The sequence below is a fragment of the Syngnathus scovelli genome, unplaced genomic scaffold (genome assembly GCF_024217435.2).
Source record: "Syngnathus scovelli strain Florida unplaced genomic scaffold, RoL_Ssco_1.2 HiC_scaffold_113, whole genome shotgun sequence".
Lineage (NCBI taxonomy): Eukaryota > Metazoa > Chordata > Actinopteri > Syngnathiformes > Syngnathidae > Syngnathus > Syngnathus scovelli.
The window spans coordinates 4040-15000 of record NW_026061204.1 but is presented as its reverse complement, the minus strand read 5'-3'; positions in this window follow the sequence as shown (position 1 = coordinate 15000).

Genomic DNA, 10961 nt, shown 5'->3' with positions numbered 1-10961 from the left:
GAACTCAGTCTCCGGAGGATGACAGCGGGCGTGCGTAAGAGGCGCGTCCGGGGATGAGGCAGCATCCTCGGACACCGGCCGGGAGCGCGCGGGCGCTGTGGAAGTAAGTACATCCGCTCCTGGTACCTAAAAATTCCTCCAGCGGCGGGCCCCGGGCCTAAACTTTCTCCGGGCCGCGCAACACGCACTTTCCGCCGGACACCGACGGAGGCAACGTCCCCCTCCTGCGGTGACAAAAAAAATCCACCCCTGGTACCTAAAAATTTCTCCAGCGGCGGGCCCCTGGCCTAAACTTTCTCCGGCCCGCGCAACACGCACTTTCCGTCGGACACGGACGGAGGCAACGTCCCCCTCCTGCGGTGACAAAAAAAATCCACCCCTGGTACCTAAAAATTTCTCCAGCGGCGGGCCCCTGGCCTAAATTTTCTCCGGCCCGCGCAACACGCACTTTGCGCCGGACGCCGGTCCCAAACCACCACCGCCGACCGCCACAAGGCGACAGCCACCATCCCCAAGCGCCATCCCCGACCGCCACAAGGCGACCGCCACAAGGCGACCGCCACAAGGCGACAGCCACCATCCCCAAGCGCCATCCCCGACCGCCACAAGGCGACCGCCACCAGCCGACCGCCACAAGGCGACAGCCACCATCCCCAAGCGCCATCCCCAAGCGCCACCCCCGACCGCCACCAGCCGACCGCCACCAGCCGACCGCCACCAGCCGACCGCCACCAGCCGACAGCCACCATCCCCAAGCGCCACCCCCGACCGCCGCCCCCCGACCGCCACAAGGCGACCGCCACCAGCCGACCGCCACAAGGCGACAGCCACCATCCCCAAGCGCCACCCCCGACCGCCACCCCCCGACCGCCACCAGCCGACCGCCACCAGCCGACCGCCACCAGCCGACCGCCACAAGGCGACAGCCACCATCCCCAAGCGCCATCCCCGACCGCCACCCCCCGACCGCCACAAGGCGACAGCCACCATCCCCAAGCGCCATCCCCGACCGCCACCCCCCGACCGCCACCAGCCGACCGCCACCAGCCGACCGCCACAAGGCGACAGCCACCATCCCCAAGCGCCATCCCCGACCGCCACAAGGCGACCGCCACAAGGCGACCGCCACCAGCCGACCGCCACAAGGCGACAGCCACCATCCCCAAGCGCCATCCCCGACCGCCACAAGGCGACCGCCACAAGGCGACCGCCACCAGCCGACCGCCACAAGGCGACAGCCACCATCCCCAAGCGCCATCCCCGACCGCCACCCCCCGACCGCCACCAGCCGACCGCCACCAGCCGACAGCCACCATCCCCAAGCGCCATCCCCAAGCGCCACCCCCGACCGCCACCAGCCGACCGCCACCAGCCGACCGCCACCAGCCGACCGCCACCAGCCGACAGCCACCATCCCCAAGCGCCATCCCCAAGCGCCACCCCCGACCGCCACCAGCCGACAGCCACCAGCCGACCGCCACCAGCCGACCGCCACCGGCCGTTCGCGGTGTGCGCCGCCGTTCCCCAAGCACCCTCCGGGACGAAGCCGGAGCCAGAGAATAGCAGCGGTGGTGCGTAAAAGCTGCGGCCGGGCCTCGCGGAAGGTCCCCGGGCGGCGAGCTGCGGAGCCCCGGCCTCCAGCTTCCACCAGGTAATAGGACCGGGCGCGCGTAAAAGCTGCGGCCGGGCCTCGCGGAAGGTCCTCGGGCATCCAGCGAGATCACACGGCCCCCACCGGAGGCGGCTAGCGCCTCCGTAGAGTAGTACCGGCCCGTGGAAGCGGCCGCCCGTCAGCCTGCGTTGCCGCTGGTCGAAAAATGCACTAAGTGCCAAACCCCATTCATTTACAACGGCGTGTCCGCCAGAGGGCGCACTTCCCCCGGCGGACCAGCCGGCGGGGCTCGTTAGAGAGTGTATCCGCCTGGCAGTGCCTCCTGGACGGCCTGTATTCCGGACCGCGACCGCTAACTTACGGGAGCCTAAACGGCCCGCGGACCAGCCGGCGGGTCCTCCGTGAAAGCCTATCCGCCTGGCGGTGCCTCCTGGCCGGCCTGGATTCCGGACCGCGACCGCTCACTCGCGGGACCCTAAACGGCCCGCGGACCAGCCGGCGGGTCCTCCGTGAAAGCCTATCCGCCTGGCGGTGCCTCCTGGCCGGCCTGGATTCCGGACCGCCACCGCTCACTCGCGGGACCCTAAACGGCCCGCGGACCAGCCGGCGGCTCCTCCGTGAAAGCCTATCCGCCTGGCGGTGCCTCCTGGCCGGCCTGGATTCCGGACCGCCACCGCTCACTCGCGGGACCCTAATCGGCCCGCGGACCAGCCGGCGGATCCTCCGTGAAAGCCTATCCGCCTTCGCCGGTTCCCCGGCCGGCCACGGGTGGCGAGAATCCGGCCTCCTCGCCCGGAGCGCGCTTCGACTTGGGCGAAAAATGCACCAAGTGCCAAACCCCATTCATTTACAACGGCGTGTCCGCCAGAGGGCGCACTTCCTCCGGCCGGCGGGGCTCGTTAGAGAGCGCGTCCGCCTTGGCCGGTTCCCCGGCCGGCCACGGGTGGCGAGAATCCGGCCTCCTCGCCCGGAGCGCGCTTCGACTTGGGCGAAAAATGCACTAAGTGCCAAACCCCATTCATTTACAACGGCGTGTCCGCCAGAGGGCGCACTTCCTCCGGCCGGCGGGGCTCGTTAGAGAGCGCGTCCGCTTTCGCCGGTTCCCCGGTCGGCCGCGAACGGCGAAAAGCCGGCCTCTTCCCCCGGAGCCCGGTGGGCGAATTTTTTTTTTTTTTTTTTTTTCAAAGTGCCAACGGCTCTCGCGCCGCGCTGCGTCCGCCTTCGCCGGTTCCCCGGTCGGCCCGAACGAGCGAAAATTCGGCCTCTTGCCCCGGAGCCCGGTCGGCGAATTATTTATTTATTTATTTATTTATTTTTCCAAAGTGCCAACGGCTCTCGCGCCGCGATGCGTCCGCCTTCGCCGGTTCCCCGGTCGGCCACGAACGGCCAAAAATCGGCCTCTCCCCCCGGAGCCCGGTCGGCGAATTATTATTTATTTATTTATTTATTTATTTATTTTTCCAAAGTGCCAACGGCTCTCGCGCCGCGATGCGTCCGCCTTCGCCGGTTCCCCGGTCGGCCACGAAGTATTGCGCATGATTATACGCGATGTTAATATTTATTTAATTATTAAATAAATACATACATGTGTTTATTAATGATATACGCGATGTTAATATTTATTTAATTATTACCTATATTATGAATAAACTAACGGTGATTTTACACGATTTGACTACATACGTGACCGTGATATAGTGCCGAGGGCTCCCGCGCCGTCACGCGTCCGCCTTGGCACGGGTCGCCCGCGGCAGCGAGCGTTCGGCTCGCGGGGGTCCGCGGGGTGTTATTAGGGAGTGCGGCAGCCGTGCCGAGGCTCCGGCCGGCCGCCGGAAGTCCCGCGGGGGAGCGTCGGAGCTCCGCGAGGCCGGCCGGGGAGCCTCTTAGTCATCGCCCGCGCTCGCGGTGGTCCCGGTCGCTTAAAGTGCCACGGGAGGCGTAGCGATGCGAGTGAGTGTGCGCAAAGTGCGAGAGGCGGTGCATTTACGCGCCGTGTCCGCGAGAGGGAGGCAATTCCCCGTTGCGACCTCCGGGAGATCAGCGGGCCGCCGAAAAGGCTCGGCCGGGGTGCCTGGAGCCTCCTCGGGCGTCGAGTTAGGAGGGGGGCGCGCGGAGAACCGGCTGGATGTCCCCTGGAAGCTCAGCGGGCCGTGGGAAAGGCTTGGCCGGGGTGCCGGAAGCCTCGGCCGGCTTAAAAGTGAGGAGGAAAGCGCGCGGAGAACCGGCCGGAGGTCCCCTGGAAGCTCAGCGGGCCGTGGAGAAAGCTTAGCCGGGGTGCCTGGAGCCTCGGCCGGCTTAAAATGTGAGGAGGAAAGCGCGCGGAGAACCGGCCGGAGGTCCCCTGGAAGCTCAGCGGGACGTGGGAAACGCTTGGCCGGGGTGCCGGAAGCCTCGGCCGGCTTAAAAGTGAGGAGGAAAGCGCGCGGAGAACCGGCCGGAGGTCCCCTGGAAGCTCAGCGGGCCGTGGGAAACGCTTGGCCGGGGTGCCGGGAGCCTCGGCCGGCTTAAAACGTGAGGAGGAAAGCACCGGGAGAACCGGCTGGAGGTCTTCTGGAAGCTCAGCGGGCCGCCGAAAACGCGTAGCCGAGGTGCCGGGAGCCTCCTCGGGCGTCAAAAGTGAGGAGCGACGCACCCCCGAGAACCGCCCGGGTCCTCCAGCCACCGTTGAAAAAGACGTCGAGTCAGGCTACCTTAAGAGAGTCACAGTTACTCCCGCCGTTTACCCGCGCGGAGCGTCATCGCCTCCGCGAACCGTCAAAAATAAATAAATTCATAAATAAATAAATGTCAAGTGAGCCTACCTTAAGAGAGTCACAGTTACTCCCGCCGTTTACCCGCGCGGAGCGTCATCGCCTCCGCGAACCGTCAAAAATAAATAAATACATAAATAAATAGATGTCAAGTGAGCCTACCTTAAGAGAGTCACAGTTACTCCCGCCGTTTACCCGCGCGGAGCGTCATCGCCTCCGCGAACCGTCAAAAATAAATAAATACATAAATAAATAGATGTCAAGTGAGCCTACCTTAAGAGAGTCACAGTTACTCCCGCCGTTTACCCGCGCGGAGCGTCATCGCCTCCGCGAACCGTCAAAAATAAATAAATACATAAATAAATAGATGTCAAGTGAGCCTACCTTAAGAGAGTCACAGTTACTCCCGCCGTTTACCCGCGCGGAGCGTCATCGCCTCCGCGAACCGTCAAAAATAAATAAATACATAAATAAATAGATGTCAAGTGAGCCTACCTTAAGAGAGTCACAGTTACTCCCGCCGTTTACCCGCGCGGAGCGTCATCGCCTCCGCGAACCGTCAAAAATAAATAAATACATAAATAAATAGATGTCAAGTGAGCCTACCTTAAGAGAGTCACAGTTACTCCCGCCGTTTACCCGCGCGGAGCGTCATCGCCTCCGCGAACCGTCAAAAATAAATAAATACATAAATAAATAGATGTCAAGTGAGCCTACCTTAAGAGAGTCACAGTTACTCCCGCCGTTTACCCGCGCGGAGCGTCATCGCCTCCGCGAACCGTCAAAAATAAATAAATACATAAATAAATAGATGTCAAGTGAGCCTACCTTAAGAGAGTCACAGTTACTCCCGCCGTTTACCCGCGCGGAGCGTCATCGCCTCCGCGAACCGTCAAAAATAAATAAATACATGAATAAATAGTCAAGTGAGCCTACCTTAAGAGAGTCGTAGTTACTCCCGCCGTTCGGCCGCTTAAAGTGCCACGGGAGGCGTAGCAATGCGAGTGAGTGTGCGCCAAGTGCGAGAGGCGGTGTATTTACTCGCCGTGTCCGCGAGAGGGAGGTAACTCCCCGTTGCGACCTCCGGGAGAGCAACGGGCCGCCGAAAACGCTCAGCCGAGGTGCTGGAAGCCTCGGCCGGCTCTCAAAGCGAGGCGCGAGGCACCGGGAGAACCGGCTGGAGGTACCCTGGAAGCTCAGCGGGCCGTGGGAAACGCTCAGCCGAGGTGCTGGAAGCCTCGGCCGGCTCACAAAGCGAGGCGCGAGGCACCGGGAGAACCGGCTGGAGGTCCCCTGGAAGCTCAGCGGGCCGTGGGAAACGCTCAGCCGAGGTGCTGGAAGCCTCGGCCGGCTCACAAAGCGAGGCGCGAGGCACCGGGAGAACCGGCCGGAGGTCCCCTGGAAGCTCAGCGGGCCGTGGAGAAAGCTTAGCCGGGGTGCCGGAAGCCTCGGCCGGCTTAAAATGTGAGGAGGAAACCGGCTGGACGTCTTCTGGAAGATCAGCGGGCCGTGGAAAATGCTAAGCCGAGGTGCTGGTTGTCGAATAAGGCTCCGCCATCTCGTAGAAGGTGCTAATAAAGTTCATATCCGCTCGGCTGGAGGTAATTGGCCCGCGGACCGGCCGGCGGGACCTCCGTGACAGCCTACCCGCCTGGCGGTGCCTCCTGGCCGGCGTGCATTCCGGGCCGCGACCGCTAACTTACGGGACCATAAATGGCCCGCGGACCAGCTGGCGGGACCTCCGTGACCGCCTATCCGCCTGGCGGTGCCTCCTGGCCGGCCTGGATTCCGGACCGCGACCGCTCACTCGCGGGACCCTAAATGGCCCGCGGACCAGCCGGCGGGACCTCCGTGACAGCCTATCCGCCTCCCGGTGGCTGCTGGCCGGCGCGGATTCCGGGCCGCGACCGCTAACTTACGGGACCCCAATTGGCCCGCGGACCAGCCGGCGGGACCCCCGTGACCGCCTATCCGCCTTGGCCGGTTCCCCGGCCGGCCACGGATGGCGAGAATCCGGCCTCCTCGCCCGGAGCGCTCGTCGGCTTCGGCGAAAAATGCACTAAGTGCCAAACCCCATTCATTTACAATGGCGTGTCCGCCAGAGGGCGCAGTTCCCCCCGCGGACCGGCCGGCGGGACCTCCGTGACAGCCTATCCGCCTGGCGGTGGCTGCGGGCCGGCGCGGATTCCGGGCCGCGACCGCTAACTTACGGGACCCCGATTGGCCCGCGGACCAGCCGGCGGGACCTCCGTGACCGCCTATCCGCCTGCGCTGGTTCCCCGGCCGGCGCGAATTCCGGGCCGCGACCGCTAACTTACGGGACCCCGATTGGCCCGCGGACCAGCCGGCGGGACCTCCGTGACCGCCTATCCGCCTGCGCTGGTTCCCCGGCCGGCGCGAATTCCGGGCCGCGACCGCTAACTTACGGGACCCCGATTGGCCCGCGGACCAGCCGGCGGGACCTCCGTGACCGCCTATCCGCCTGCGCTGGTTCCCCGGCCGGCGCGAATTCCGGGCCGCGACCGCTAACTTACGGGACCCCGATTGGCCCGCGGACCAGCCGGCGGGACCTCCGTGACCGCCTATCCGCCTGCGCTGGTTCCCCGGCCGGCGCGAATTCCGGGCCGCGACCGCTAACTTACGGGACCCCGATTGGCCCGCGGACCAGCCGGCGGGACCTCCGTGACCGCCTATCCGCCTGCGCTGGTTCCCCGGCCGGCGCGAATTCCGGGCCGCGACCGCTAACTTACGGGACCCCGATTGGCCCGCGGACCAGCCGGCGGGACCTCCGTGACCGCCTATCCGCCTGCGCTGGTTCCCCGGCCGGCGCGAATTCCGGGCCGCGACCGCTAACTTACGGGACCCCAATTGGCCCGCGGACCAGCCGGCGGGACCTCCGTGACCGCCTATCCGCCTCCGCTGGTTCCCCGCTCGGCGTGGATTCCGGACCGCGACCGCTAAATTACGGGACCCAAATTGGCCCGCGGACCAGCCGGCGGGACCTCCGTGACCGCCTATCCGCCTTCGCTGGTTCCCCGGTCGGCCACAGATGACGAATATTCGGCCTCTCGCTCTGGAAGTCCTGCCGACTTAGCCGAAAATTTTCTAAGTGCCATCGGCTCTCGCTCGGAAAAGTGTCCGCCTCGTCTGGTTCCCCAGCTCGGCCTCAGAATTCGAAAATTCGGCCTCTCTGAGGTACCAGGGGTAGGCTTTATGTACTTGGTCCCCCCAGTTAGTGTACTCATCACTTTACCCCCCTTTCGCAAAATATAGTCGGCACGTATGTGCAGAACTGTTTATTTTCATTTTAAAAATTTTCTAAGTGCCAGCGGAAGCTGTCACACGAACTGTCCGAGCTACCACGGTGCCCATCCCGGGCAGTGACGGCAAAAGGCCGATGTGTGTTTGATGGAAGTCTGAATAATTTCTAAGTGCCAACGGCTCAACCGCCGTAAAGTGTCCGCCTCGGCTGGTTCTCCCGGTCGGCCCGAACGAGCGAAAATTCGGCCTCTTCCCCTGGAGGTCCGGAACATTTTGGCGAATATTTTCAAAGTGCCAACGGCTGTTCCGCCGTAACGTGTCCGACCCGGCTGGTTCCTCCGGTCGGCCCGAACGAGCGAAAATTCGGCCTCTTCCCCTGGAGGTCCGGACGACTTTGGCGAATATTTTCTAAGTGCGAACGGCTGTTGCGCCGTAACGTGTCCGACCCGGCTGGTTCCTCCGGTCGGCCTGAACGAGCGAAAATTCGGCCTCTTCCCCTGGAGGTCCGGACGACTTTGGCGAATATTTTCAAAGTGCCAACGGCTGTTGGGCCGTAAAGTGTCCGACCCGGCTGGTTCCTCCGGTCGGCCCGAACGAGCGAAAATTCGGCCTCTTCCCCTGGAGGTCCGGAACATTTTGGCGAATATTTTCAAAGTGCCAACGGCTGTTGCGCCGTAACGTGTCCGACCCGGCCGGTTCCTCCGGTCGGCCCGAACGAGCGAAAATTCGGCCTCTTCCCCTGGAGGTCCGGAACATTTTGGCGAATATTTTCAAAGTGCCAACGGCCGTTCCGCCGTAAAGTGTCCGACCCGGCTGGTTCCTCCGGTCGGCCCGAACGAGCGAAAATTCGGCCTCTTCCCCTGGAGGTCCGGACGACTTTGGCGAATATTTTCAAAGTGCCAACGGCTGTTGGGCCGTAAAGTGTCCGACCCGGCTGGTTCCTCCGGTCGGCCCGAACGAGCGAAAATTCGGCCTCTTAACCCTGGAGGTCCGTTCAAGTTTAACGAATAATTTCTAAGTGCTAACGGCTGTTGCGCCGTAACGTGTCCGACCCGGCCGGTTCCTCCGGTCGGCCCGAACGAGCGAAAATACGGCCTCTTCCCCTGGAGGTCCGGAACATTTTGGCGAATATTTTCAAAGTGCCAACGGCTGTTGCGCCGTAACGTGTCCGACCCGGCTGGTTCCTCCGGTCGGCCCGAACGAGCGAAAATTCGGCCTCTTCCCCTGGAGGTCCGGAACATTTTGGCGAATATTTTCTAAGTGCCATCGGCTCTTCCGCCGTAAGGTGTCCGACTCGGCCGGTTCCTCCGGTCGGCCCGAACGAGCGAAAATTCGGCCTCTTCCCCTGGAGGTCCTGTCAAGTTTAACGAATATTTTCTAAGTGCCATCGGCTCTTCCGCCGTAAGGTGTCCGACTCGGCCGGTTCCTCCGGTCGGCCTGAACAAGTGAAAATTCGGCCTCTTCCCCTGGAGGTCCGGAACATTTTGGCGAATATTTTCTAAGTGCCATCGGCTCTTCCGCCGTAAGGTGTCCGACTCGGCCGGTTCCTCCGGTCGGCCTGAACGAGCGAAAATTCGGCCTCTTCCCCTGGAGGTCCTGTCAAGTTTAACGAATATTTTCTAAGTGCCATCGGCTCTTCCGCCGTAAAGCGTCCGACTCGGCTGGTTCCCGATGTCGGCCAGAACAAGTGGAAATTCGGCCTCTTCCCCTGGAGGTCAGTTGAAGTTTAACGAATATTTTCAAAGTGCCAACGGCTGCTCCGCCGTAAAGCGTCCGACTCGGCTGGTTCCCGATGTCGGCCAGAACAAGTGAAAATTCGGCCTCTTCCCCTGGAGGTCCGTTCAAGATTAACGAATATTTTCTAAGTGCCAACGGCTGCTCCGCCGTAAAGCGTCCGACTCGGCTGGTTCCCGATGTCGGCCAGAATAAGTGGAAATTCGGCCTCTTCCCCTGGAGGTCCGTTCAAGATTAACGAATATTTTCTAAGTGCCAACGGCTCTTGCGCCGAAAAGCGTCCGACTCGGCTGGTTCCCGATGTCGGCCAGAACAAGTGAAAAATCGGCCTCTTCCCCTGGAGGTCAGTTGAAGTTTAACGAATATTTTCTAAGTGCCATCGGCTCTTCCGCCGTAAGGTGTCCGACTCGGCTGGTTCCCGATGTCGGCCAGAAAAAGTGACAATTCGGCCTCTTCCCCTGGAGGTCCTTTGAAGTTTAGCGAATATTTTCTAAGTGCCAACGGCTCTTGCGCCGAAAAGCGTCCGCCTCGGCTGGTTCCCGCGGTCGGACACAAAATGTGTCAATTCGGCCTCTCTGAGGTACCAGGGGTAGGCTTTATGTACTTGGTCCCCCCACTTAGTGTACTCATCACTTTACCCCCCTTTCGCAAAATATAGTCGGCACGTATGTGCAGAACTGTTTATTTTCATTTTAAAAATTGTCTAAGTGCCAGCGGAAGCTGTCAAACGAACTGTCCGAGCTACCACGGTGCCCATCCCGGGCAGTGACGGCAAAAGGCCGATGTGTGTTTATGGAAGTCTGAATAATTTCTAAGTGCCAACGGCTGCTCCGCCGTAAAGTGTCCGCCTCGGCTGGTTCCCCCGGTCGGCCAGAACAAGTGAAAATTCGGCCTCTTCCCCTGGAGGTCCGGAACATTTTGGCGAATATTTCCTAAGTGCCAACGGCTGCTCCGCCGTAAAGTGTCCGCCTCGGCCGGTTCACCCGGTCGGCCAGAACAAGTGAAAATTTGGCCTCTTCCCCTGGAGGTCCGGAACATTTTGGCGAATATTTCCTAAGTGCCAACGGCTGCTCCGCCGTAAAGTGTCCGACTCGGCTGGTTCCCCCGGTCGGCCAGAACAAGTGAAAAATCGGCCTCTTCCCCTGGAAGTCCGGCCGACTTAAGGCGAATATTTCCTAAGTGCCAACGGCTGTTCCGCCGTAAAGAGTCCGACTCGGCTGGTTCCCGATATCGGCCAGAACAAGTGAAAATTCGGCCTCTTCCCCTGGAAGTCCGGCCGAGTTAAGGCAAATATTTCCTAAGTGCCAACGGCTGCTCCGCCGTAAAGCGTCCGACTCGGCTGGTTCCCGATGTCGGCCAGAACAAGTGGACATTCGGCCTCTTCCCCTGGAAGTCCGGCCAAGTTTGGCGAATATTTCCTAAGTGCCAACGGCTGCTCCGCCGTAAAGTGTCCGACTCGGCTGGTTCCCGATGTCGGCCAGAACAAGTGAATATTCGGCCTCTTCCCCTGGAGGTCCGGAACATTTTGGCAAATATTTCCTAAGTGCCAACGGCTGCTCCGCCGTAAAGAGTCCGACTCGGCTGGTTCCCGATGTCGGCCAGAA